Source organism: Pseudophryne corroboree, unplaced genomic scaffold (genome assembly GCF_028390025.1).
Source record: "Pseudophryne corroboree isolate aPseCor3 unplaced genomic scaffold, aPseCor3.hap2 scaffold_1087, whole genome shotgun sequence".
Classification (NCBI taxonomy): Eukaryota; Metazoa; Chordata; class Amphibia; order Anura; family Myobatrachidae; genus Pseudophryne; species Pseudophryne corroboree.
This window is the reverse complement of record NW_026967713.1, coordinates 116,775-140,811: the sequence shown is the minus strand read 5'-3', so window position 1 is coordinate 140,811 and position 24,037 is coordinate 116,775. Positions and strand designations below refer to the sequence as shown.

General features: G+C 49.0%; 31 non-coding genes and 3 pseudogenes across 31 annotated transcripts; 5 read left to right on the top strand and 29 right to left on the bottom strand.

Moving 5' to 3' along the window:
• Positions 1 to 371: 371 nt before the first annotated feature.
• Positions 372 to 534, bottom strand: LOC134988831 (U1 spliceosomal RNA). The gene has a single exon (XR_010194199.1). It is a non-coding gene; the product is annotated as a U1 spliceosomal RNA (small nuclear RNA).
• A 152-nt stretch (positions 535 to 686) lies between these two features.
• On the bottom strand, positions 687 to 850 carry LOC134988933 (U1 spliceosomal RNA). The gene has a single exon (XR_010194275.1). It is a non-coding gene; the product is annotated as a U1 spliceosomal RNA (small nuclear RNA).
• Positions 851 to 4,089: 3,239 nt separating this feature from the next.
• Positions 4,090 to 4,253, bottom strand: LOC134988829 (U1 spliceosomal RNA). The gene has a single exon (XR_010194197.1). It is a non-coding gene; the product is annotated as a U1 spliceosomal RNA (small nuclear RNA).
• Positions 4,254 to 4,923: 670 nt separating this feature from the next.
• On the bottom strand, positions 4,924 to 5,086 carry LOC134988891 (U1 spliceosomal RNA). Its single transcript, XR_010194237.1, has one exon. It is a non-coding gene; the product is annotated as a U1 spliceosomal RNA (small nuclear RNA).
• Positions 5,087 to 5,238: 152 nt separating this feature from the next.
• LOC134988927 (U1 spliceosomal RNA) lies at positions 5,239 to 5,402 on the bottom strand. The gene has a single exon (XR_010194269.1). It is a non-coding gene; the product is annotated as a U1 spliceosomal RNA (small nuclear RNA).
• Positions 5,403 to 6,097: 695 nt separating this feature from the next.
• Positions 6,098 to 6,239, bottom strand: LOC134988867 (U1 spliceosomal RNA; annotated as a pseudogene).
• A 152-nt stretch (positions 6,240 to 6,391) lies between these two features.
• Positions 6,392 to 6,555, bottom strand: LOC134988916 (U1 spliceosomal RNA). The gene has a single exon (XR_010194259.1). It is a non-coding gene; the product is annotated as a U1 spliceosomal RNA (small nuclear RNA).
• Positions 6,556 to 7,226: 671 nt separating this feature from the next.
• Positions 7,227 to 7,389, bottom strand: LOC134988866 (U1 spliceosomal RNA). Its single transcript, XR_010194225.1, has one exon. It is a non-coding gene; the product is annotated as a U1 spliceosomal RNA (small nuclear RNA).
• A 144-nt stretch (positions 7,390 to 7,533) lies between these two features.
• LOC134988904 (U5 spliceosomal RNA) lies at positions 7,534 to 7,649 on the top strand. The gene has a single exon (XR_010194247.1). It is a non-coding gene; the product is annotated as a U5 spliceosomal RNA (small nuclear RNA).
• A 270-nt stretch (positions 7,650 to 7,919) lies between these two features.
• LOC134988902 (U5 spliceosomal RNA) lies at positions 7,920 to 8,035 on the top strand. The gene has a single exon (XR_010194244.1). It is a non-coding gene; the product is annotated as a U5 spliceosomal RNA (small nuclear RNA).
• Positions 8,036 to 8,321: 286 nt separating this feature from the next.
• On the top strand, positions 8,322 to 8,437 carry LOC134988903 (U5 spliceosomal RNA). The gene has a single exon (XR_010194245.1). It is a non-coding gene; the product is annotated as a U5 spliceosomal RNA (small nuclear RNA).
• Positions 8,438 to 8,715: 278 nt separating this feature from the next.
• LOC134988905 (U5 spliceosomal RNA) lies at positions 8,716 to 8,831 on the top strand. The gene has a single exon (XR_010194248.1). It is a non-coding gene; the product is annotated as a U5 spliceosomal RNA (small nuclear RNA).
• Positions 8,832 to 9,106: 275 nt separating this feature from the next.
• Positions 9,107 to 9,222, top strand: LOC134988906 (U5 spliceosomal RNA). Its single transcript, XR_010194249.1, has one exon. It is a non-coding gene; the product is annotated as a U5 spliceosomal RNA (small nuclear RNA).
• Positions 9,223 to 12,250: 3,028 nt separating this feature from the next.
• On the bottom strand, positions 12,251 to 12,413 carry LOC134988835 (U1 spliceosomal RNA). Its single transcript, XR_010194203.1, has one exon. It is a non-coding gene; the product is annotated as a U1 spliceosomal RNA (small nuclear RNA).
• Positions 12,414 to 12,555: 142 nt separating this feature from the next.
• Positions 12,556 to 12,719, bottom strand: LOC134988947 (U1 spliceosomal RNA). The gene has a single exon (XR_010194288.1). It is a non-coding gene; the product is annotated as a U1 spliceosomal RNA (small nuclear RNA).
• Positions 12,720 to 13,393: 674 nt separating this feature from the next.
• Positions 13,394 to 13,556, bottom strand: LOC134988843 (U1 spliceosomal RNA). The gene has a single exon (XR_010194210.1). It is a non-coding gene; the product is annotated as a U1 spliceosomal RNA (small nuclear RNA).
• A 152-nt stretch (positions 13,557 to 13,708) lies between these two features.
• Positions 13,709 to 13,872, bottom strand: LOC134988921 (U1 spliceosomal RNA). The gene has a single exon (XR_010194263.1). It is a non-coding gene; the product is annotated as a U1 spliceosomal RNA (small nuclear RNA).
• Positions 13,873 to 14,547: 675 nt separating this feature from the next.
• On the bottom strand, positions 14,548 to 14,710 carry LOC134988834 (U1 spliceosomal RNA). The gene has a single exon (XR_010194202.1). It is a non-coding gene; the product is annotated as a U1 spliceosomal RNA (small nuclear RNA).
• A 142-nt stretch (positions 14,711 to 14,852) lies between these two features.
• LOC134988938 (U1 spliceosomal RNA) lies at positions 14,853 to 15,016 on the bottom strand. Its single transcript, XR_010194279.1, has one exon. It is a non-coding gene; the product is annotated as a U1 spliceosomal RNA (small nuclear RNA).
• A 674-nt stretch (positions 15,017 to 15,690) lies between these two features.
• On the bottom strand, positions 15,691 to 15,853 carry LOC134988863 (U1 spliceosomal RNA). The gene has a single exon (XR_010194222.1). It is a non-coding gene; the product is annotated as a U1 spliceosomal RNA (small nuclear RNA).
• A 151-nt stretch (positions 15,854 to 16,004) lies between these two features.
• Positions 16,005 to 16,168, bottom strand: LOC134988818 (U1 spliceosomal RNA). The gene has a single exon (XR_010194187.1). It is a non-coding gene; the product is annotated as a U1 spliceosomal RNA (small nuclear RNA).
• Positions 16,169 to 16,842: 674 nt separating this feature from the next.
• On the bottom strand, positions 16,843 to 17,005 carry LOC134988846 (U1 spliceosomal RNA). The gene has a single exon (XR_010194213.1). It is a non-coding gene; the product is annotated as a U1 spliceosomal RNA (small nuclear RNA).
• Positions 17,006 to 17,147: 142 nt separating this feature from the next.
• On the bottom strand, positions 17,148 to 17,311 carry LOC134988937 (U1 spliceosomal RNA). The gene has a single exon (XR_010194278.1). It is a non-coding gene; the product is annotated as a U1 spliceosomal RNA (small nuclear RNA).
• Positions 17,312 to 17,985: 674 nt separating this feature from the next.
• On the bottom strand, positions 17,986 to 18,148 carry LOC134988862 (U1 spliceosomal RNA). The gene has a single exon (XR_010194221.1). It is a non-coding gene; the product is annotated as a U1 spliceosomal RNA (small nuclear RNA).
• A 151-nt stretch (positions 18,149 to 18,299) lies between these two features.
• Positions 18,300 to 18,463, bottom strand: LOC134988816 (U1 spliceosomal RNA). Its single transcript, XR_010194185.1, has one exon. It is a non-coding gene; the product is annotated as a U1 spliceosomal RNA (small nuclear RNA).
• A 674-nt stretch (positions 18,464 to 19,137) lies between these two features.
• Positions 19,138 to 19,300, bottom strand: LOC134988825 (U1 spliceosomal RNA). Its single transcript, XR_010194193.1, has one exon. It is a non-coding gene; the product is annotated as a U1 spliceosomal RNA (small nuclear RNA).
• A 152-nt stretch (positions 19,301 to 19,452) lies between these two features.
• LOC134988941 (U1 spliceosomal RNA) lies at positions 19,453 to 19,616 on the bottom strand. The gene has a single exon (XR_010194282.1). It is a non-coding gene; the product is annotated as a U1 spliceosomal RNA (small nuclear RNA).
• A 698-nt stretch (positions 19,617 to 20,314) lies between these two features.
• Positions 20,315 to 20,450, bottom strand: LOC134988875 (U1 spliceosomal RNA; annotated as a pseudogene).
• Positions 20,451 to 20,602: 152 nt separating this feature from the next.
• Positions 20,603 to 20,766, bottom strand: LOC134988815 (U1 spliceosomal RNA). The gene has a single exon (XR_010194184.1). It is a non-coding gene; the product is annotated as a U1 spliceosomal RNA (small nuclear RNA).
• A 674-nt stretch (positions 20,767 to 21,440) lies between these two features.
• LOC134988839 (U1 spliceosomal RNA) lies at positions 21,441 to 21,603 on the bottom strand. The gene has a single exon (XR_010194207.1). It is a non-coding gene; the product is annotated as a U1 spliceosomal RNA (small nuclear RNA).
• Positions 21,604 to 21,755: 152 nt separating this feature from the next.
• LOC134988865 (U1 spliceosomal RNA) lies at positions 21,756 to 21,919 on the bottom strand. Its single transcript, XR_010194224.1, has one exon. It is a non-coding gene; the product is annotated as a U1 spliceosomal RNA (small nuclear RNA).
• Positions 21,920 to 22,593: 674 nt separating this feature from the next.
• Positions 22,594 to 22,756, bottom strand: LOC134988830 (U1 spliceosomal RNA). Its single transcript, XR_010194198.1, has one exon. It is a non-coding gene; the product is annotated as a U1 spliceosomal RNA (small nuclear RNA).
• A 152-nt stretch (positions 22,757 to 22,908) lies between these two features.
• LOC134988925 (U1 spliceosomal RNA) lies at positions 22,909 to 23,072 on the bottom strand. Its single transcript, XR_010194267.1, has one exon. It is a non-coding gene; the product is annotated as a U1 spliceosomal RNA (small nuclear RNA).
• Positions 23,073 to 23,770: 698 nt separating this feature from the next.
• Positions 23,771 to 23,906, bottom strand: LOC134988874 (U1 spliceosomal RNA; annotated as a pseudogene).
• Positions 23,907 to 24,037: the final 131 nt, after the last annotated feature.

The window sequence follows — 24,037 nt, the reverse complement described above, 5'->3', positions numbered from 1 at the left end:
AAAAAGAAAAGGGGCGTGCAGGGCATGGCGGCCTTTTGCGGTGCTTGGATGACCCCTAGTTCGCATTAAACACCTCCACCCTCCTTTGGTGTGGGGCTCATGTTGGCCATGCCCCATCCCCTGAAGCATTCAAGCTGATTTCTTGCAGCAGCTGGGCACTGTAACAGCTCCAGAGCTGCTCTGTAAGGCAAGTAAAAGGGTGTGGGCCCTGCAGCACTACCTGTAGTTTGCATTGTGCATTGGAAGGCACAAAGTAAGCAGACGGGAGGAGAAGTCAGGATAGTGCACAAGGGTATAGAAGGGAGCGGCTGAAGAAAAGAGAAGTGGAAACAGACAGCAAACTAGGCTGGAGAGAGACCTGAGACAAAGAGATCTGAATTATACGAGAGCCGACCAAGGGAAACACAAATTATGCAGTCAAGTTTCCCACATTTGGGGAAATTGCAGGGGCAGCACACCCAGAGTGCAATGGGTGAGCCTTGCCCTGGGAGAAGCACCTTCATGATCATAGTATCTCACCTGGCAGGTAAGTAGGAGTTGGGCTAGAGCTGGGGAGGGTCGCTGTTCGGGCACCCCCCTGTCAAGTGAAAGAGATCCAACTGAGGCAGCACAAGGGAACTCTCGAAAGAAGAACAAGGCTAGAGGAAGAGCTGAGACAAAGAAATCTGACTTTTTCCAGAGCTGGCCAGAGGAAAGCACAAACACAGTCCCCCACTACCACAAATAATGCAGTCGAGTGTCCCACATTTGGGGAAATCACAGGGGTCAGCATACCCAGAATGCAATGAATGAACCTCACCCTGGGAGAACAATCTTCATGACCATGGTATCGCCTATGCAAAATAAGTATGATTTGGGATAGGGCTGGGGAGGGCCGCTGCTCAGGCACATCTCTGTCAAGTAAAGGAGATTCAACTGAGGCAGCACAAGGGAACTCTCATCTGGGGACAACAACTGCAGGGAGACCACATCTTTTCAGATGAACATGGGAGGGCGGAAGGCTGCCTAATACTGAAGCACCATCAAATATCAAACCATGGCCCTCATTCCGAGTTGATCGCTCGCAAGGCGATTTTAGCAGAGTTACACACGCTAAGCCGCCGCCTACTGGGAGTGAATCTTAGCTTCTTAAAATTGCGACCGATGTATTCGCAATATTGCGATTACAAACTACTTAGCAGTTTCAGAGTAGCTTCAGACTTACTCGGCATCTGCGATCAGTTCAGTGCTTGTCGTTCCTGGTTTGACGTCACAAACACTCCCAGAGTTCGCCCAGACACTCCCCCGTTTCTCCGGCCACTCCTGCGTTTTTTCCGGAAACTGTAGCGTTTTTTCCCACACGCCCATAAAACGGCCTGTTTCCGCCCAGTAACACCCATTTCCTGTCAATCACATTACGATCGCCGGAGCGAAGAAAAAGCCGTGAGTAAAAATACTTTCTTCATTGTAAAATTACTTGGCGCAGTCGCAGTGCGAATATTGCGCATGCGTACTAAGCAGAATTTCACTGCGATGCGATGAAATTTACAGAGCGAACGACTCGGAATGAGGGCCCATATGCAACAACTAGTACAAGCACTCCTGGGGGAAGGTCTGCAGCAGACGGATTTGCATACGGTGATGTTATCCAAGCAGTGGGCCAAAGTTGACTGGAACCCTCATCTGCATATGAAAAGAGAAAAGGGGCATGCAGGGCATGGCGGCCTTTTGCAGTGCTTGGATGACCCCTAGTTCGCATTAAACACCCCCACCCTCCTTTGGTGTGGGGCTCATGTTGGCCATGCCCCATCCCCTGATGCATTCAAGCTGATTTCTTGCAGCAGCTGGGCACTGTAACAGCTCCAGAGCTGTTCTGTAAGGCAAGTAAAAGGGTGTGGGCCCTGCAGCACCACCTGTTGTTCGCATTGTGCGTTGGAAGGCACAAATTAAGCAGACGGGAGGAGAAGTCAGGATAGTGCGCAAGGGCATTCTTTTCTCTTAGTCCGGGGGCAAGGCTTCAAAATGGGGTCTGCAACGGAGGAGACACAGGGGGCGTGGTCACAGCAGCTTTTCTCTACAGTCTGCACCAGCAGGAGCCTACACCATTTTTTATGATCACGCTGAACTGCAGTGCGACTGCAATTACAGCATGGTCAAGAAGGGAGGCGTCATGCTGGGTGGCCATGCCCTGTCACTGTGCAGGAGCCAGCACCGCTCACACACTAGTCCCCGGGTGCAGCCCCCAACCCCCGGGACACCCGGAGCAACAAAATGTAGATTCAGGCCACCAGGCCACGCCCCTACCTATGAAACCATGCCTCCTTTTTACCATTGCGCTGTTTATCTGCGCGCACTGCATTACAATCTCCCTCGCCACCTCTCTGGGTGTCACCAGTGATAGTGACACCTCTGCCATGCTTGTAGCAGCTGGTCCTAAGATCTACGCCTCAAGCCCTGAGTGTTTGCCCTTGTGACTTGTTGATCATCATAGCGAAGCAGATGCTTACAGAAAACTGCAGGGGCTTAGATTGAAAATAAAAAAAATTGATGGGTATAAGGTAGAGAGGAGCGGGTTCGGTTCTCCGAGAACCGAATTCCCAACGAACTCCACGTGGTTTACACTGGTCCGAGGCAGGCTCGGTTGTTCCCGCCTGACTCGGAAAACCTGAACAAGGGAAAATGTCATCATCCCGCTGTCAGATTCTCGTGAGATTCGGATTCCATATAAAGAGCTGCGCGTTGCTGCCATTTTTACTCGTGCATTGAAGAGAGAGCGGAGAGGACGTGGCTATGTTCTCTCAGTGGAAATCTCAATATCAGTGCTCAGTATCAGTGGTTACTTATTGCTGCTCAGTAATACTAGTAGTGTGTCTCTCCTGCTCAGTGTCAGTTCTCAGTAGTATCCTCATCAGTGCTCAGTATCACTGCTCATTGTATTGTGCTGCATTGTGGTGCTCAGCATACTACAGTACATTACTAATAGTCCAGTGCTGCATCTTGCTGCTCAGTGTCAGTTCTAGTATCCTCATCAGTGCTCACTATCACTGCTCATTGCATTGTGGTGTTCTGTATACTACAGTAACATAGTAATATAGTATATATAGAGGAGCGGGTTCGGTTCTCTGAGAACCGAATTCCCGACGAACTCCACGTGGTTTACACTGGTCCGAGGCAGGCTCGGTTGTTCCCGCCTGACTCGGAAAACCTGAACAAGGGAAAATGTCATCATCCCGCTGTCGGATTCTCGCGAGATTCGGATTCCATATAAAGAGCTGCGCGTTGCCGCCATTTTTACTCGTGCATTGAAGAGAGAGCGGAGAGGACGTGGCTATGTTCTCTCAGTGGAAATCTCAATATCAGTGCTCAGTATCAGTGGTTACTTATTGCTGCTCAGTAATACTAGTAGTGTGTCTCTCCTGCTCAGTGTCAGTTCTCAGTACTATCCTCATCAGTGCTCAGTATCACTGCTCATTGTCTTGTGCTGCATTGTGGTGCTCAGCATACTACAGTACATTACTAATAGTCCAGTGCTGCATCTTGCTGCTCAGTGTCAGTTCTAGTATCCTCATCAGTGCTCACTATCACTGCTCATTACATTGTGGTGTTCTGTATACTACAGTAACATAGTAATATAGTAACATATGGTAACATAGTTTTTGAGGTTGAATAGAGGCAAATTGCCCATCGTGTTCAACCTGTTTTAAGTTGTGATGATTCTACATACTTGCTGAATAATGTTTTATGACTAGTTAGCTACTATAACTCATGTTACCCCCGGATTAACCATGTTGATATTTTAAGTATTATAACCTTGGATAGCTTTTTCATTCAGAAATGTATCCATTCCTTTTTTAAATCCAATTACAGAGTCCGCCATTACCACCTTCCCTGGCAGGGAATTCCACATCCTGATTGCCCTAACAGTGAAGATCATAGTATCTCACCTGGCAGGTAAGTAGGAGTTGGGCTAGAGCTGTGGAGGATTGCTGCTCGGGCACCCCCTGTCAAGTGAAGGAGATCCAACTGAGGCAGCACAAGGGAACTCTCGAAAGAAGAACAAGGCTAGAGGAAGATCTGAGACAAAGAAATCTGACTTTTACCAGAGCTGACCAGAGGAAAGCACAAACACAGTCCCCCACTACCACAAATAATGCAGTCAAGTTTCCCACATTTGGGGAAATCACAGGGGTCAGCATACCCAGAGTGCAATGAATGAACCTCACCCTGGGAGAACAATCTTCATGACCATGGTATCTCCTATGCAAAATAAGTATGATTTGGGATAGGGCTGGGGAGGGCCGCTGCTCAGGCACATCTCTGTCAAGTAAAGGAGATTCAACTGAGGCAGCACAAGGGAACTCTCATCTGGGGACAACAACTGCAGGGAGAACACATATTTTCAGATGAACATGGGAGGGCAGAAGGCTGCCTAATACTGAAGCACCCCCAAACAACAAACCAAATGCAACTACTAGTGCAAGCATTCCTGGGGGAAGGCCTGCAGCAGACGGATTTGCAAATGGTAATGTCATCCAAGCAGTGGGTCAAAGTTGGCTTCAACCCTCGTCTGCATATGAAAATAAAAAAGGGGTGTGCAGGGCATGGCGGCCTTTTGCGGCGCTTGGATGACCCCTAGTTCGCATTAAACACCTCCACCCTCCTTCGGTGTGGGGCTCATGTTGGCTATGCCCCAGCCCCTGAAGCATTCAAGCTGATTTCTTGCAGCAGCTGGGCACTGTAACAGCTCCAGAGCTGCTCTGTAAAGCAAGTAAAAGGGTGTGGGCCCTGCAGCACTACCTGTAGTTTGCATTGTGCATTGGAAGGCACAAAGTAAGCAGACGGGGAAGTCAGGATAGTGCACAAGGGCATAGAAGGGAGCGGCTCAAGAAAAGAGAAGTGGAAACAGACAGCAAACTAGGCTGGAGAGAGACCTGAGACAAAGAGATCTGAATTATACGAGAGCCGACCAGAGGAAACACAAATTATGTAATCAAGTGTCCCACATTTGGGGAAATCGTAGGAGCAGCACACCCAGAGTGCATTGGGTGAGCCTTGCCCTGGGAGAAGCACCTTCATGATCATAGTATCTCACCTGGCAGGTAAGTAGGAGTTGGGCTAGAGCTGGGGAGGGTCGCTGCTCGGGTACCCCCCTGTCAAGTGAAGGAGATCCAACTGAGGCAGCACAAGGAAACTCTCGAAAAAAGAACAAGGCTAGATGAAGATCTGAGACATAGAAATCTGACTTTTACCAGAGCTGACCAGAGGAAAGCACAAACACAGTCCCCCACTACAACAAATAATGCAGTCGAGTTTCCCACATTTGGGGAAATCACAGGGGTCAGCATACCCAGAATGCAATGAATGAACCTCACCCTGGGAGAACAATCTTCATGATAATGGTATCTCCTATGCAAAATAAGTATGATTTGGGATAGGGCTGGGGAGGGCCGCTGCTCAGGCACATCTCTGTCAAGTAAAGGAGATTCAACTGAGGCAGCACAAGGGAACTCTCATCTGGGGACAACAACTGCAGGGAGAACACATATTTTCAGATGAAAATGGGAGAGCAGAAGGCTGCCTAATACTGAAGCACCCCCAAACAACAAACCAAATGCAACAACTAGTACAAGCATTCCTGGGAAAAAGTCTGCAGAAGACGGATTTGCATACGGTGATGTCATCCAAGCAGTGGGCCAAAGTTGGCTGGAACCCTCATCTGCATATGAAAAGAGAAAAGGGGTATGCAGGGCATGGCGGCCTTTTGCGGTGCTTGGATGACCCTTAGTTTGCATTAAACACCTCCACCCTCAGTCGGTGTGGGGCTCATGTTGGCTATGCCCCAGCCCCTGAAGCATTCAAGCTGATTTCTTGCAGCAGCTGGGCACTGTAACAGCTCCAGAGCTGGCCTGTAAGGCAAGTAAAAGGGTGTGGGCCCTGCAGCACTACCTGTAGTTTGCATTGTGCATTGGAAGGCACAAAGTAAGCAGACAGGAGGAGATGTCAGGATAGTCCACAAGGGTATAGAAGGGAGCGGCTCAAGAAAAGAGAAGTGGAAACAGGCAGCAAACTAGGCTGGAGAGAGACCTGAGACAAAGAGATCTAAATTATACGAGAGCCGACCAGGGGAAACACAAATTATGCAGTCAAGTGTCCCACATTTGGGGAAATCGCAGGAGCAGCACACCCAGAGTGCAATGGGTGAGCCTTGCCCTGGGAGAAGCACCTTCATGATCATAGTATCTCACCTGGCAGGTAAGTAGGAGTTGGGCTAGAGCTGGGGAGGGTTGCTGCTCGGGTACCCCCCTGTCAAGTGAAGGAGATCCAACTGAGGCAGCACAAGGGAACTCTCGAAAGAAGAACAAGGCTAGAGGAAAATCTGAGACAAAGAAATCTGACTTTTACCAGAGCTGACCAGAGGAAAGCACAAACACAGTCCCCCACTACCACAAATAATGCAGTCGAGTTTCCCACATTTGGGGAAATCACAGGGGTCAGCATACCCAAAATGCAATGAATGAACCTCACCCTCGGAGAACAATCTTCATGACCATGGTATCTCCTATGCAAAATAAGTATGATTTGGGATAGGGCTGGGGAGGGCCGCTGCTCAGGCACATCTCTGTCAAGTAAAGGAGATTCAACTGAGGCAGCACAAGGGAACTCCCATCTGGGGACAACAACTGCAGGGAGAACACATATTTTCAGATGAACATGGGAGGGCAGAAGGCTGCCTAATACTGAAGCACCCCCAAACAACAAACCAAATGCAACAACTAGTACAAGCATTCCTGGGGGAAGTTCTGCAGAAGACGGATTTGCATACGGTGATGTCATCCAAGCAGTGGGCCAAAGTTGGCTGGAACCCTCATCTGCATATGAAAAGAGAAAAGGGGTATGCAGGGCATGGCGGCCTTTTGCGGCGCTTGGATGACCCTTAGTTCGCATTAAACACCCCCACCCTCCTTCGGTGTGGGGCTCATGTTGGCTATGCCCCAGCCCCTGAAGCATTCAAGCTGATTTCTTGCAGCAGCTGGGCACTGTAACTGCTCCAGAGACGCTCTGTAAGGCAAGTAAAAGGGTGTGGGTCCTGCAGCACTACCTGTAGTTTGCATTGTGCGTTGGAAGGCACGAAGTAAGCAGACGGGAGAAGTCAGGATAGTGCGCAAGGGCATAGAAGGGAGCGGCTCAAGAAAAGAGAAGTAGAAACAGACAGCAAACTAGGCTGGAGAGAGACCTGAGACAAAGAGATCTGAATTATACGAGAGCCGACCAGGGGAAACACAAATTATGCAGTCAAGTTTCCCACATTTGGGGAAATCGCAGAAGCAGCACACCCAGAGTGCAATGGGTGAGCCTTGCCCTGGGAGAAGCACCTTCATGATCATAGTATCTCACCTGGCAGGTAAGTAGGAGTTGGGCTAGAGCTGGGGAGGGTCGCTGCTCGAGCATCCCCCTGTCAAGTAAAGGAGATTCAACTGAGGCAGCACAAGGGAACTCTCATCTGGGGACAACAACTGCAGGGAGAACACATATTTTCAGATAAAAATCTTGGTCATGCTCTGGTTTCTCTTCAGAACGAACAAATCTTTCGCCTTTTACTAAAGATTTCTGTGGAGAGGAGCAAAACCGAGTTTTATCTCAATTTTTGCATGCCCCATCTTTTTGGGGTTTCTTTTATCGGTTTAAAGATAGAATGAGTGTGCTTTAATGTAAGCTCATTTGCATAGAAATGACAGTAAATGTTTGTTTCTTTTCAAACAGAACTTTCTTGACCATGCTACTTGCTTGAAAGATCTGGGAGCACATGGAATACAGTACAAACCATGCTTATAGCAAGGAGAAGACAGGTGAGAAATCTGCTTTCTTTCAAATTGGGCGCTCACTTTGATCTGAATGAGGACTGCTGGCACGGCACTCAGGCGACAGGTGGAATCTTGGTCATGCTCTGGTTTCTCTTCAGAACGAACAAATCTTTCGCCTTTTACTAAAGATTTCCGTGGAGAGGAGCAAAACTGAGTTTTATCTCAATTTTTGCATGCCCCATATTATTGGGGTTTCTTTTATCGGATTAAAGACAGAACGAGTGTGCTTTCTTGTTAGCTTTAATGTAAGTTTATTTGCATAACAATGACAATAAATGTCTGTTTCTTTTCAAGCAGAACTTTCTTGACCATACTAATTGCTTGAAAGATCTGGGAGCACATGGAAAAGAGTACAAACCATGCTTATAGCAAGGGGAAGCCTGGTGAGAAATCTGCTTTCTTTCTTTCAAATTGGGTGCTCACTTTGAGCTGAATGAGGACTGCTGGCATGGCACTCAGGCGACAGGTGGAATCTTGGTCATGCTCTGGTTTCTCTTCAGAACGAACAAATCTTTCGCCTTTTACTAAAGATTTCCGTGGAGAGGAGCAAAACTGAGTTTTATCTCAATTTTTGCATGCCCCGTCTTATTGGGGTTTCTTTTATCAGTTTAAAGATAGAACGAGTGTGCTTTAATGTAAGCTCATTTGCGTAGAAATGACAGTAAATGTTTGTTTCTTTTCAAACAGAACTTTCTTGACTATACTAATTGCTTGAAAGATCTGGGAGCACATGGAAAAGAGTACAAACCATGTTTATAGCAAGGGGAAGCCTGGTGAGAAATCTGCTTTCTTTCTTTCTTTCAAATTGGGTGCTCACTTTGAGCTGAATGAGGACTGCTGGCATGGCACTCAGGCGACAGGTAGAATCTTGGTCATGCTGTGGTTTCTCTTCAGAACGAACAAATCTTTCGCCTTTTACTAAAGATTTCCGTGGAGAGGAGCAAAACTGAGTTTTATCTCAATTTTTGCATGCCCCATCTTATTGGGGTTTTATTTTATTGGTTTAAAGATAGAACGAGTGTGCTTTAATGTAAGCTCATTTGCATAGAAATGACAGTAAATGTTTGTTTCCTTTCAAACAGAACTTTCTTGACCATGCTAATTGTTTGAAAGATCTGGGAGCACATGGAAAAGAGTACAAACCATGTTTATAGCAAGGGGAAGCCTGGTGAGAAATCTGCTTTCTTTCATTCAAATTGGGTGCTCACTTTGAGCTGAATGAGAACTGCTGGCATGGCACTCAGGCGACAGGTGGAATCTTGGTCATGCTCTGGTTTCTCTTCAGAACTAACAAATATTTCGCCTTTTATTAAAGATTTCCGTGGAGAGGAGCAAAACTGAGTTTTATCTCAATTTTTGCATGCCCCATATTATTGGGGTTTCTTTTATCAGTTTAAAGACAGAACGAGTGTGCTTTCTTGTTAGCTTTAATGTAAGTTTATTTGCATAACAATGACAGTAAATGTTTGTTTCTTTTCAAACAGAACTTTCTTGACCATGCTACTTGCTTGAAAGATCTGGGAGCACATGGAAAACAGTACAAACCATGCAGTATCACAAGAGCCTTTATTTGATCTTTCATGAAGATAGAGCAGAATTGAGGACACGTCAACAATTTCTGCCGAAGGTGGTTCATCTTTCCACATGGTGCCTTTGGCCACTGACACCTTCGTTGAGTCAAAGTCTCTGGCTGTGGTCAGAACTTTGAAAATTTATGTCACCAGAACGGTTCAGATTAGGAAAACAGAGGCTCTGTTTGTCCTGTATGCTCCCAACAGGATTGGGTGTCCTGCTTCCATGCAGACCATTATGCGCTGGATCTGTGGTAAGATTCAGCATGCTCATTCCACGGCAGGATTGCCGTTACTGAATTAGGTGAAGACCCATTCTACTAGAAAGGTGGGTTCATCCTGGGCAGCTGGTCGGGGAGTCTCGGCATTGCAACTTTGCCGAGCAGCTATTTAGTAAACACTTTTGCTAAGTTTTACAAGTTTGATACCTTGGCTGATGATAACCTCAAGTTAGGTCATTCGGTGCTGCAGAGTCGTACGCACTCTCCCACCCGTTCAAGAGCTTTGGTATAACCCCATGGTTCTTAATGTGACCCCAGCATCCTCTAGGTCGTATGAGAAAATAGGATTTTAATACCTACCGGTAAATCCTTTTCTCTTAGTACGTAGAGGATGCTGGGCACCCGTCCCAGTCCATACTGTGTCTGCAGTTATTACTTGTGGTTATACACATGTTGTGTTACGGTTCTGGTCAGCTTTTTGCTGCAATTGTTCATGCCGTTGGCTTGTGTTCTGTTGAATGCCACGTTCTGCGGCATGCTTAAGGTGTGAGCTGGTAAGATGCTCACCTTAGTTTAACAATAAATCCTTTCCTCGAAATGTCCGTCTCCCTGGGCACAGTTCCTATAACTGGAGTCTGGAGGAGGGGCATAGAGGGAGGAGCCAGTTCACACCCTTTGAAAGTCTTAAAGTGCCCATGTCTCTTGCGGATCCCGTCTATACCCCATGGTTCTTAATGTGACCCCAGCATCCTCTACGGACTAAGAGAAAAGGATGCCCTTGTGTACTATCCTGACTTCTCCTCCCGTCTGCTTACTTTGTGCCTTCCAACGCACAATGCGAACTACAGGTGGTGCTGCAGGGCCCACACCCTTTTACTTGCCTTACAGAGCAGCTCTGGAGCTGTTACAGTGCCCAGCTGCTGCAAGAAATAAGCATGAATGCTTCAGGGGATGGGGCATGGCCAACATGAGCCCCACACCAAAGGAGGGTGGGGGTGTTTAATGCGAACTAGGGGTCATCCAAGCACTGCAAAAGGCCGCCATGCCCTGCATGCCCCTTTTCTCTTTTTATATGCAGATGAGGGTTCCAGCCAACTTTGGCCCACTGCTTGGATGACATCACCGTATGCACATCCGTCTGCTGCAGACCTTCCCCCAGGAATGCTTGTACTAGTTGTTGGATATGGTTTGATATTTGATGGTGCTTCAGTATTAGGCAGCCTTCCGCCCTCCCATGTTCATCTGAAAAGATGTGGTCTCCCTGCAGTTGTTGTCCCCAGACGAGAGTTCCCTTGTGCTTCCTCAGTTGAATCTCCTTAACTTGACGGGGGAGGGGCTGCCCGAGCTGCCACCCTCCCCAGCCCTATCCCAACTCATACTTATTTTACATATTAGATCTCTTGATCATGAAGATTGTTCTCACAGGGTGAGGTTCATCCATTATATTTTAAAATAGGAAGGTACAAATTACATATTTGAATTGCATCTATGTGCTGGATTCAAATGTCCCCCCCCCCCTTCCTTTCTCAATTGTGCCCGTCAGCAGCTATTCTAAGGTTGCTGCCAATGGGTGTGACACATTAATTTCTTCTGTGGGGTACACTGGACTCCACAAGGATTCACATTGGGGTGTAGAGTAGGATCTTGATCTGAGGCACCAACCGGCTCAAAGCTTTTGACTGTTCCCAAGAAGCTCAGTGCATTCTCCTCTATAACCCCGCTTCCATGAACAGGGAGCTCAGTTTGTAGTTGGTGCCTTCAGTAGCAGGCCAATTAACAGGGGCCTGCCTCAGGCAGCCTATTCTTAGCTATTAATTTTGACAAGAAAAGAAGAACTTGTTTTATGAGAATCTACAAGGGCTGCAGCAGGCTAGGTCTAATAGACATCTTTACTGCAGCTTCATCACTCCCAGCGGCGCTGTATACTCCCGTGCCCTGGTTGCTGGGTCACTGCAGCGGAGGCTCCGGTTTCATCCTAAGGTCAGTCACACACACACCACCCTTCCGGATCACGAGGCCGCTGATGAAGGGGAGCGAGGCCGTAGGGGGTGGGCCGTGTGCGCACTGCGGTGGACACTGATTACTGGGCAGCCGCTCCACTAGCCACCAGGTACAGTTAAGGAGCACAGGTCTGGGGGTTTTTCTCCTATATTAACCCAATTTTGTACTGCCCGCAGCGCATTGTGATAGGTAATAGGGCCTGATTCAGGTTGGATTGCAATCACAATAAGTGATCCAACAGCAAAAATTGCTAAGAGCATACGCATGTGCCTGCATTTTCTGCGGCACCCCGCAGAGAATGTGATCGCCTCTGCCTGTCAATCGGGGCGGGGAAGGGGGGGAGAGGTGGGTCAGCAACACTCCATTTCCAAGTCAGGGATGGAGCGGTGCGGGGGCAAGGCTTCAAAATGGGGTCTGCAACGGAGGAGACACAGGGGGCGTGGTCACAGCGGCTGTATGACATCACATTCAGCCGCTGTGTGGGCCCTGCAGCACTACCTGAGCAGACAGGAGGAGAAGTCAGGATAGTGCGCAAGGGCATAGAAGGGAGCGGCTCAAGAAAAGAGAAGTGGAAACAGAAAGCAAACTAGGCTGGAGAGAGACCTGAGACAAAGAGATCTGAATTATACGAGAGCCGACCAGGGGAAACACAAATTATGCAGTCAAGTTTCCCACATTTGGGGAAATCGCAGGGGCAGCACACCCAGAGTGCAATGGGTGAGCCTTGCCCTGGGAGAAGCACCTTCATGATCATAGTATCTCACCTGGCAGGTAAGTAGGAGTTGGGCTCGAGCTGGGGAGGGTCTCTGCTCGGGCACCCCCCTGTCAAGTGAAGGAGATCCAACTGAGGCAGCACAAGGGAACTCTCAAAAGAAGAACAAGGCTCTGAAACAAAGAAATCTGACTTTTACCAGAGCTGACCAGAGAAAAGCACAAACACAGTCTCCCACTACCACAAATAATGCAGTCAAGTTTCCCACATTTGGGGAAATCACAGGGGTCAGCATACCCAAAATGCAATGAATGAACCTCACCCTGGGAGAAAAATCTTCATGACCATGGTATCTCCTATGCAAAATAAGTATGATTTGGAATAGGGCTGGGGAGGGCCGCTGCTCATGCACATCTCTGTCAAGTAAAGGAGATTCAACTGAGGCAGCAAAAGGGAACTCTCATCTGGGGACAACAACTGCAGGGAGAACATATATTTTCAGATGAACATGGGAGGGCAGAAGGCTGCCTAATACTGAAGCACCCCCAAACAACAAACCAAATGCAACAACTAGTGCAAGCATTCCTGGGGGAAGGCCTGCCGCAGATGGATTTGCATATGGTGATGTCATCCAAGCAGTGGGTCAAAGTTGGCTTCAACCCTCGTCTGCATATGAAAAGAGAAAAGGGGCGTGCAGGGCATGGTGGCCTTTTGCGGTGCTTGGCTGACCCCTAGTTTGCATTAAACACCTCCACCCTCCTTTGGTGTGGGGCTCATGTTGGCTATGCCCCAGCCCCTGAAGCATTCAAGCTGATTTCTTGCAGCAGCTGGGCACTGTAACAGCTCCAGAGCTGCTCTGTAAGGCAAGTAAAAGGGTGTGGGCCCTGCAGCACTACCTGTAGTTCGCATTGTGCGTTGGAAGGCACAAAGTAAGCAGACAGGAGGAGAAGTCAGGATAGTGCGCAAGGGCATAGAAGGGAGCGGCTCAAGAAAAGAGAAGTGGAAACAGAAAGCAAACTAGGCTGGAGAGAGACCTGAGACAAAGAGATCTGAATTATACGAGAGCCGACCAGGGGAAACACAAATTATGCAGTCAAGTTTCCCACATTTGGGGAAATCGCAGGAGCAGCACACCCAGAGTGCAATGGGTGAGCCTTGCCCTGGGAGAAGCACCTTCATGATCATAGTATCTCACCTGGCAGGTAAGTAGGAGTTGGGCTAGAGCTGGGGAGGGTCGCTGCTCGGGTACCCCCCTGTAAAGTGAAGGAGATCCAACTGAGGCAGCACAAGGGAACTCTCAAAAGAAGAACAAGGCAATAGGAAAATCTGAGACAAAGAAATCTGACTTTTACCAGAGCTGACCAGAGGAAAGCACAAACACAGTCCCCCACTACCACAAATAATGCAGTTGAGTTTCCCACATTTGGGGAAATCACAGGGGTCAGCATACCCAAAATGCAATGAATGAACCTCACCCTGGGAGAACAATTTTCATGACCATGGTATCTCCTATGCAAAATAAGTATGATTTGGAATAGGGCTGGGGAGGGCCGCTGCTCATGCACATCTCTGTCAAGTAAAGGAGATTCAACTGAGGCAGCACAAAGGAACTCTCATCTGGGGACAACAACTGCAGGGAGAACACATATTTTCAGATAAAACATGGGAGGGCAGAAGGCTGCCTAATACTGAAGCACCCCCAAACAACAAACCAAATGCAACAACTAGTGCAAGCATTCCTGGGGGAAGTTCTGCAGAAGACGGATTTGCATACGGTGATGTCATCCAAGCAGTGGGTCAAAGTTGGCTTCAACCCTCATCTGCATATGAAAAGAGAAAAGGGGCGTGCAGGGCATGGCGGCCTTTTGCGGTGCTTGGATGACCCCTAGTTCGCATTAAACACCTCCACCCTCCTTTGGTGTGGGGCTCATGTTGGCCATGCCCCATCCCCTGAAGCATTCAAGCAGATTTCTTGCAGCAGCTGGGCACTGTAACAGCTCCAGAGCTGCTCTGTAAGGCAAGTAAAAGGGTGTGGGCCCTGCAGCACTACCTGTAGTTTGCATTGTGCATTGGAAGGCACAAAGTAAGCAGACGGGAGGAGAAGTCAGGATAGTGCACAAGGGTATAGAAGGGAGCGGCTGAAGAAAACAGAAGTGGAAACAGACAGCAAACTAGGCTGGAGAGAGACCTGAGACAAAGAGATCTGAATTATACGAGAGCCGACCAGGGGAAACACAAATTATGCAGTCAAGTTTCCCACATTTGGGGAAATCGCAGGGGCAGCACACCCAGAGTGCAATGGGTGAGCCTTGCCCTGGGAGAAGCACCTTCATGATCATAGTATCTCACCTGGCAGGTAAGTAGGAGTTGGGCTAGAGCTGGGGAGGGTCTCTGCTCGGGCACCCCCCTGCCAAGTGAAGGAGATCCAACTGAGGCAGCACAAGGGAACTCTCAAAAGAAGAACAAGGCTCTGAAACAAAGAAATCTGACTTTTACCAGAGCTGACCAGAGGAAAACACAAACACAGTCCCCCACTACCACAAATAAAGCAGTCGAGTTTCCCACATTTGGGGAAATCACAGGGGTCAGCATACCCAGAATGCAATGAATGAACCTCACCCTGGGAGAATAATCTTCATGACCATGGTATCTCCTATGCAAAATAAGTATGATTTGGGATAGAGCTGGGGAGGGCCGCTGCTCAGGCACATCTCTGTCAAGTTAAGGAGATTCAACTGAGGCAGCACAAGGGAACTCTCATCTGGGGACAACAACTGCAGGGAGAACACATATTTTCAGATGAACATGGGAGGGCAGAAGGCTGCCTAATACTGAAGCACCCCCAAACAACAAACCAAATGCAACAACTCGTGCAAGCATTCCTGGGGGAAGGCCTGCCGCAGATGGATTTGCATATGGTGATGTCATCCAAGCAGTGGGTCAAAGTTGGCTTCAACCCTCGTCTGCATATGAAAACAGAAAAGGGGCATGCAGGGCATGGTGGCCTTTTGCGGCGCTTGTCTGACCCCTAGTTTGCATTAAACACCTCCACCCTCCTTCGGTGTGGGGCTCATGTTGGCTATGCCCCAGCCCCTGAAGCATTCAAGCTGATTTCTTGCAGCAGCTTGGCACTGTAACAGCTCCAGAGCTGCTCTGTAAGGCAAGTAAAAGGGTGTGGGCCCTGCAGCACTACCTGTAGTTTGCATTGTGCATTGGAAGGCACAAAGTAAGCAGACGGGAGGAGAAGTCAGGATAGTGCACAAGGGTATAGAAGGGAGCGGCTGAAGAAAAGAGAAGTGGAAACAGACAGCAAACTAGGCTGGAGAGAGACCTGAGACAAAGAGATCTGAATTATACGAGAGCCGACCAGGGGAAACACAAATTATGCAGTCAAGTTTCCCACATTTGGGGAAATCGCAGGAGCAGCACACCCAGAGTACAATGGGTGAGCCTTGCCCTGGGAGAAGCACCTTCATGATCATAGTATCTCACCTGGCAGGTAAGTAGGAGTTGGGCTAGAGCTGGGGAGGGTCGCTGCTCGGGTACCCCCCTGTAAAGTGAAGGAGATCCAACTGAGGCAGCACAAGTGAACTCTCGAAAGAAGAACAAGGCTAAAGGAAAATCTGAGACAAGAAATCTGACTTTTACCAGAGCTGACCAGAGGAAAGCACAAACACAGTCTCCCACTACCACAAATAATGCAGTCAAGTTTCCCACATTTGGGGAAATCACAGGGGTCAGCATACCCAAAATGCAATGAATGAACCTCACCCTGGGAGAAAAATCTTCATGACCATGGTATCTCCTATGCAAAATAAGTATGATTTGGAATAGGGCTGGGGAGGGCCGCTGCTCATGCACATCTCTGTCAAGTAAAGGAGATTCAACTGAGGCAGCACAAGGGAACTCTCATCTTGGGACAACATCTGCAGGGAGAACATATATTTTCAGATGAACATGGGAGGGCAGAAGGCTGCCTAATACTGAAGCACCCCCAAACAACAAACCAAATGCAACAACTAGTGCAAGCATTCCTGGGGGAAGGCCTGCCGCAGATGGATTTGCATACGGTGATGTCATCCAAGCAGTGGGTCAAAGTTGGCTTCAACCCTCGTCTGCATATGAAAAGAGAAAAGGGGCGTGCAGGGCATGGTGGCCTTTTGCGGCGCTTGGCTGACCCCTAGTTTGCATTAAACACCTCCACCCTCCTTTGGTGTGGGGCTCATGTTGGCTATGCCCCAGCCCCTGAAGCATTCAAGCAGATTTCTTGCAGCAGCTGGGCACTGTAACAGCTCCAGAGCTGCTCTGTAAGGCAAGTAAAAGGGTGTGGGCCCTGCAGCACTACCTGTAGTTTGCATTGTGCATTGGAAGGCACAAAGTAAGCAGACGGGAGGAGAAGTCAGGATAGTGCACAAGGGTATAGAAGGGAGCGGCTGAAGAAAACAGAAGTGGAAACAGACAGCAAACTAGGCTGGAGAGAGACCTGAGACAAAGAGATCTGAATTATACGAGAGCCGACCAGGGGAAACACAAATTATGCAGTCAAGTTTCCCACATTTGGGGAAATCGCAGGGGCAGCACACCCAGAGTGCAATGGGTGAGCCTTGCCTTGGGAGAAGCACCTTCATGATCATAGTATCTCACCTGGCAGGTAAGTAGGAGTTGGGCTAGAGCTGGGGAGGGTCTCTGCTCGGGCACCCCCCTGCCAAGTGAAGGAGATCCAACTGAGGCAGCACAAGGGAACTCTCAAAAGAAGAACAAGGCTCTGAAACAAAGAAATCTGACTTTTACCAGAGCTGACCAGAGGAAAACACAAACACAGTCCCCCACTACCACAAATAAAGCAGTCGAGTTTCCCACATTTGGGGAAATCACAGGGGTCAGCATACCCAGAATGCAATGAATGAACCTCACCCTGGGAGAATAATCTTCATGACCATGGTATCTCCTATGCAAAATAAGTATGATTTGGGATAGAGCTGGGGAGGGCCGCTGCTCAGGCACATCTCTGTCAAGTTAAGGAGATTCAACTGAGGCAGCACAAGGGAACTCTCATCTGGGGACAACAACTGCAGGGAGAACACATATTTTCAGATGAACATGGGAGGGCAGAAGGCTGCCTAATACTGAAGCACCCCCAAACAACAAACCAAATGCAACAACTCGTGCAAGCATTCCTGGGGGAAGGCCTGCCGCAGATGGATTTGCATATGGTGATGTCATCCAAGCAGTGGGTCAAAGTTGGCTTCAACCCTCGTCTGCATATGAAAACAGAAAAGGGGCATGCAGGGCATGGTGGCCTTTTGCGGCGCTTGTCTGACCCCTAGTTTGCATTAAACACCTCCACCCTCCTTCGGTGTGGGGCTCATGTTGGCTATGCCCCAGCCCCTGAAGCATTCAAGCTGATTTCTTGCAGCAGCTTGGCACTGTAACAGCTCCAGAGCTGCTCTGTAAGGCAAGTAAAAGGGTGTGGGCCCTGCAGCACTACCTGTAGTTTGCATTGTGCATTGGAAGGCACAAAGTAAGCAGACGGGAGGAGAAGTCAGGATAGTGCACAAGGGTATAGAAGGGAGCGGCTGAAGAAAAGAGAAGTGGAAACAGACAGCAAACTAGGCTGGAGAGAGACCTGAGACAAAGAGATCTGAATTATACGAGAGCCGACCAGGGGAAACACAAATTATGCAGTCAAGTTTCCCACATTTGGGGAAATCGCAGGAGCAGCACACCCAGAGTACAATGGGTGAGCCTTGCCCTGGGAGAAGCACCTTCATGATCATAGTATCTCACCTGGCAGGTAAGTAGGAGTTGGGCTAGAGCTGGGGAGGGTCGCTGCTCGGGTACCCCCCTGTAAAGTGAAGGAGATCCAACTGAGGCAGCACAAGTGAACTCTCGAAAGAAGAACAAGGCTAAAGGAAAATCTGAGACAAGAAATCTGACTTTTACCAGAGCTGACCAGAGGAAAGCACAAACACAGTCTCCCACTACCACAAATAATGCAGTCAAGTTTCCCACATTTGGGGAAATCACAGGGGTCAGCATACCCAAAATGCAATGAATGAACCTCACCCTGGGAGAAAAATCTTCATGACCATGGTATCTCCTATGCAAAATAAGTATGATTTGGAATAGGGCTGGGGAGGGCCGCTGCTCATGCACATCTCTGTCAAGTAAAGGAGATTCAACTGAGGCAGCACAAGGGAACTCTCATCTTGGGACAACATCTGCAGGGAGAACATATATTTTCAGATGAACATGGGAGGGCAGAAGGCTGCCTAATACTGAAGCACCCCCAAACAACAAACCAAATGCAACAACTAGTGCAAGCATTCCTGGGGGAAGGCCTGCCGCAGATGGATTTGCATACGGTGATGTCATCCAAGCAGTGGGTCAAAGTTGGCTTCAACCCTCGTCTGCATATGAAAAGAGAAAAGGGGCGTGCAGGGCATGGTGGCCTTTTGCGGCGCTTGGCTGACCCCTAGTTTGCATTAAACACCTCCACCCTCCTTTGGTGTGGGGCTCATGTTGGCTATGCCCCAGCCCCTGAAGCATTCAAGCTGATTTCTTGCAGCAGCTGGGCACTGTAACAGCTCCAGAGCTGCTCTGTAAGGCAAGTAAAAGGGTCTGGGCCCTGCAGCACTACCTGTAGATCGCATTGTGCATTGGAAGGCACAAAGTAAGCAGACGGGAGGAGAAGTCAGGATAGTGCACAAGGGTATAGAAGGGAGCGGCTGAAGAAAAGAGAAGTGGAAACAGACAGCAAACTAGGCTGGAGAGAGACCTGAGACAAAGAGATCTGAATTATACGAGAGCCGACCAGGGGAAACACAAATTATGCAGTCAAGTTTCCCACATTTGGGGAAATTGCAGGGGCAGCACACCCAGAGTGCAATGGGTGAGCCTTGCCCTGGGAGAAGCACCTTCATGATCATAGTATCTCACCTGGCAGGTAAGTAGGAGTTGGGCTAGAGCTGGGGAGGGTCGCTGTTCGGGCACCCCCCTGTCAAGTGAAAGAGATCCAACTGAGGCAGCACAAGGGAACTCTCGAAAGAAGAACAAGGCTAGAGGAAGATCTGAGACAAAGAAATCTGACTTTTTCCAGAGCTGACCAGAGGAAAGCACAAACACAGTCCCCCACTACCACAAATAATGCAGTCGAGTTTCCCACATTTGGGGAAATCACAGGGGTCAGCATACCCAGAATGCAATGAATGAACCTCACCTTGGGAGAACAATCTTCATGACCATGGTATCGCCTATGCAAAATAAGTATGATTTGGGATAGGGCTAGGGAGGGCCGCTGCTCAGGCACATCTCTGTCAAGTAAAGGAGATTCAACTGAGGCAGCACAAGGGAACTCTCATCTGGGGACAACAACTGCAGGGAGAACACATATTTTCAGATGAACATGTGAGGGCAGAAGGCTGCCTAATACTGAAGCACCCCCAAACAACAAACCAAATGCAACAACTAATGCAAGCATTCCTGGGGGAAGGCCTGCAGCAGATGGATTTGCATATGGTGATGTCATCCAAGCAGTGGGTCAAAGTTGGCTTCAACCCTCGTCTGCATATGAAAAGAGAAAAGGGGCGTGCAGGGCATGGCGGCCTTTTGCAGCGCTTGGATGACCCCTAGTTCGCATTACACACCTCCACCCTCCTTCGGTGTGGGGCTCATGTTGGCTATGCCCCAGCCCCTGAAGCATTCAAGCTGATTTCTTGCAGCAGCTGGGCACTGTAACTGCTCCAGAGCTACTCTGTAAGGCAAGTAAAAGGGTGTGGGCCCTGCAGCACTACCTGTAGTTCGCATTGTGCGTTGGAAGGCACGAAGTAAGCAGACGGGAGAAGTCAGGATAGTGCGCAAGGGCATAGAAGGGAGCGGCTCAAGAAAAGAGAAGTGGAAACAGACAGCAAACTAGGCTGGAGAGAGACCTGAGACAAAGAGATCTGAATTATACGAGAGCCGACGAGGGGAAACACAAATTATGCAGTCAAGTTTCCCACATTTGGGGAAATCGCAGGAGCAGCACACCCAGAGTGCAATGGTTGAGCCTTGCCCTGGGAGAAGCACCTTCATGATCATAGTATCTCACCTGGCAGGTAAGTAGGAGTTGGGCTAGAGCTGGGGAGGGTCGCTGCTCGGGTTCCCCCCTGTGAAGTGAAGGAGATCCAACTGAGGCAGCACCAGGGAACTCTCGAAAGAAGAACAAGGCTAGAGGAAGATCTGAGACAAAGAAATCTGACTTTTACCAGAGCTGACCAGAGGAAAGCACAAACACAGTCTCCCACTACCACAAATAATGCAGTCAAGTTTCCCACATTTGGGGAAATCACAGGGGTCAGCATACCCAAAATGCAATGAATGAACCTCACCCTGGGAGAAAAATCTTCATGACCATGGTATCTCCTATGCAAAATAAGTATGATTTGGAATAGGGCTGGGGAGGGCCGCTGCTCATGCACATCTCTGTCAAGTAAAGGAGATTCAACTGAGGCAGCACAAGGGAACTCTCATCTTGGGACAACAACTGCAGGGAGAACATATATTTTCAGATGAACATGGGAGGGCAGAAGACTGCCTAATACTGAAGCACCCCCAAACAACAAACCAAATGCAACAACTAGTGCAAGCATTCCTGGGGGAAGGCCTGCCGCAGATGGATTTGCATATGGTGATGTCATCCAAGCAGTGGGTCAAAGTTGGCTTCAACCCTCGTCTGCATATGAAAAGAGAAAAGGGGCGTGCAGGGCATGGTGACCTTTTGGGGCGCTTGGCTGACCCCTAGTTTGCATTAAACACCTCCACCCTCCTTTGGTGTGGGGCTCATGTTGGCTATGCCCCAGCCCCTGAAGCATTCAAGCTGATTTCTTGCAGCAGCTGGGCACTGTAACAGCTCCAGAGCTGCTCTGTAAGGCAAGTAAAAGGGTGTGGGCCCTGCAGCACTACCTGTAGTTCGCATTGTGCGTTGGAAGGCACAAAGTTAGCAGACAGGAGGAGAAGTCAGGATAGTGCGCAAGGGCATAGAAGGGAGCGGCTCAAGAAAAGAGAAGTGGAAACAGACAGCAAACTAGGCTGGAGAGAGACCTGAGACAAAGAGATCTGAATTATACGAGAGCCGACCAGGGGAAACACAAATTATACAGTCAAGTTTCCCACATTTGGGGAAATCGCAGGAGCAGCACACCCAGAGTGCAATGGGTGAGCCTTGCCCTGGGAGAAGCACCTTCATGATCATAGTATCTCACCTGGCAGGTAAGTAGGAGTTGGGCTAGAGCTGGGGAGGGTCGCTGCTCGGGTACCCCCCTGTAAAGTGAAGGAGATCCAACTAAGGCAGCACAAGGGAACTCTCGAAAGAAGAACAAGGCTAGAGGAAAATCTGAGACAAAGAAATCTGACTTTTACCAGAGCTGACCAGAGGAAAGCACAAACACAGTCCCCCACTACCACAAATAATGCAGTTGAGTTTCCCACATTTGGGGAAATCACAGGGGTCAGCATACCCAAAATGCAATGAATGAACCTCACCCTGGGAGAAAAATCTTCATGACCATGGTATCTCCTATGCAAAATAAGTATGATTTGGAATAGGGCTGGGGAGGGCCGCTGCTCATGCACATTTCTGTCAAGTAAAGGAGATTCAACTGAGGCAGCACAAGGGAACTCTCATCTGGGGACAACAACTGCAGGGAGAACACATATTTTCAGATGAACATGGGAGGGCAGAAGGCTGCCTAATACTGAAGCACCCCCAAACAACAAACCAAATGCAACAACTAGTGCAAGCATTCCTGGGGGAAGTTCTGCAGAAGACGGATTTGCATACGGTAATGTCATCCAAGCAGTGGGTCAAAGTTGGCTTCAACCCTCATCTGCATATGAAAAGAGAAAAGGGGCGTGCAGGGCATGGCGGCCTTTTGCGGTGCTTGGATGACCCCTAGTTCGCATTAAACACCTCCACCCTCCTTTGGTGTGGGGCTCATGTTGGCCATGCCCCATCCCCTGAAGCATTCAAGCTGATTTCTTGCAGCAGCTGGGCACTGTAACAGCTCCAGAGCTGCTCTGTAAGGCAAGTAAAAGGGTGTGGGCCCTGCAGCACTACCTGTAGTTTGCATTGTGCATTGGAAGGCACAAAGTAAGCAGACGGGAGGAGAAGTCAGGATAGTGCACAAGGGTATAGAAGGGAGCGGCTGAAGAAAAGAGAAGTGGAAACAGACAGCAAACTAGGCTGGAGAGAGACCAGAGACAAAGAGATCTGAATTATACGAGAGCCGACCAAGGGAAACACAAATTATGCAGTCAAGTTTCCCACATTTGGGGAAATTGCAGGGGCAGCACACCCAGAGTGCAATGGGTGAGCCTTGCCCTGGGAGAAGCACCTTCATGATCATAGTATCTCACCTGGCAGGTAAGTAGGAGTTGGGCTAGAGCTGGGGAGGGTCGCTGTTCGGGCACCCCCCTGTCAAGTGAAAGAGATCCAACTGAGGCAGCACAAGGGAACTCTCGAAAGAAGAACAAGGCTAGAGGAAGAGCTGAGACAAAGAAATCTGACTTTTTCCAGAGCTGGCCAGAGGAAAGCACAAACACAGTCCCCCACTACCACAAATAATGCAGTCGAGTTTCCCACATTTGGGGAAATCACAGGGGTCAGCATACCCAGAATGCAATGAATGAACCTCACCCTGGGAGAATAATCTTCATGACCATGGTATCTCCTATGCAAAATAAGTATGATTTGGGATAGAGCTGGGGAGGGCCGCTGCTCAGGCACATCTCTGTCAAGTAAAGGAGATTCAACTGAGGCAGCACAAGGGAACTCTCATCTGGGGACAACAACTGCAGGGAGAACACATATTTTCAGATGAACATGTGAGGGCAGAAGGCTGCCTAATACTGAAGCACCCCCAAACAACAAACCAAATGCAACAACTAGTGCAAGCATTCCTGGGGGAAGGCCTGCAGCAGATGGATTTGCATATGGTGATGTCATCCAAGCAGTGGGTCAAAGTTGGCTTCAACCCTCGTCTGCATATGAAAAGAGAAAAGGGGCGTGCAGGGCATGGCGGCCTTTTGCAGCGCTTGGATGACCCCTAGTTTGCATTACACACCTCCTCCCTCCTTCGGTGTGGGGCTCATGTTGGCTATGCCCCAGCCCCTGAAGCATTCAAGCTGATTTCTTGCAGCAGCTGGGCACTGTAACTGCTCCAGAGCTACTCTGTAAGGCAAGTAAAAGGGTGTGGGCCCTGCAGCACTACCTGTAGTTCGCATTGTGCGTTGGAAGGCACGAAGTAAGCAGACGGGAGAAGTCAGGATAGTGCGCAAGGGCATAGAAGGGAGCGGCTCAAGAAAAGAGAAGTGGAAACAGACAGCAAACTAGGCTGGAGAGAGACCTGAGACAAAGAGATCTGAATTATACGAGAGCCGACGAGGGGAAACACAAATTATGCAGTCAAGTTTCCCACATTTGGGGAAATCGCAGGAGCAGCACACCCAGAGTGCAATGGTTGAGCCTTGCCCTGGGAGAAGCACCTTCATGATCATAGTATCTCACCTGGCAGGTAAGTAGGAGTTGGGCTAGAGCTGGGGAGGGTCGCTGCTCGGGTTCCCCCCTGTGAAGTGAAGGAGATCCAACTGAAGCAGCACAAGGGAACTCTCGAAAGAAGAACAAGGCTAGAGGAAGATCTGAGACAAAGAAAT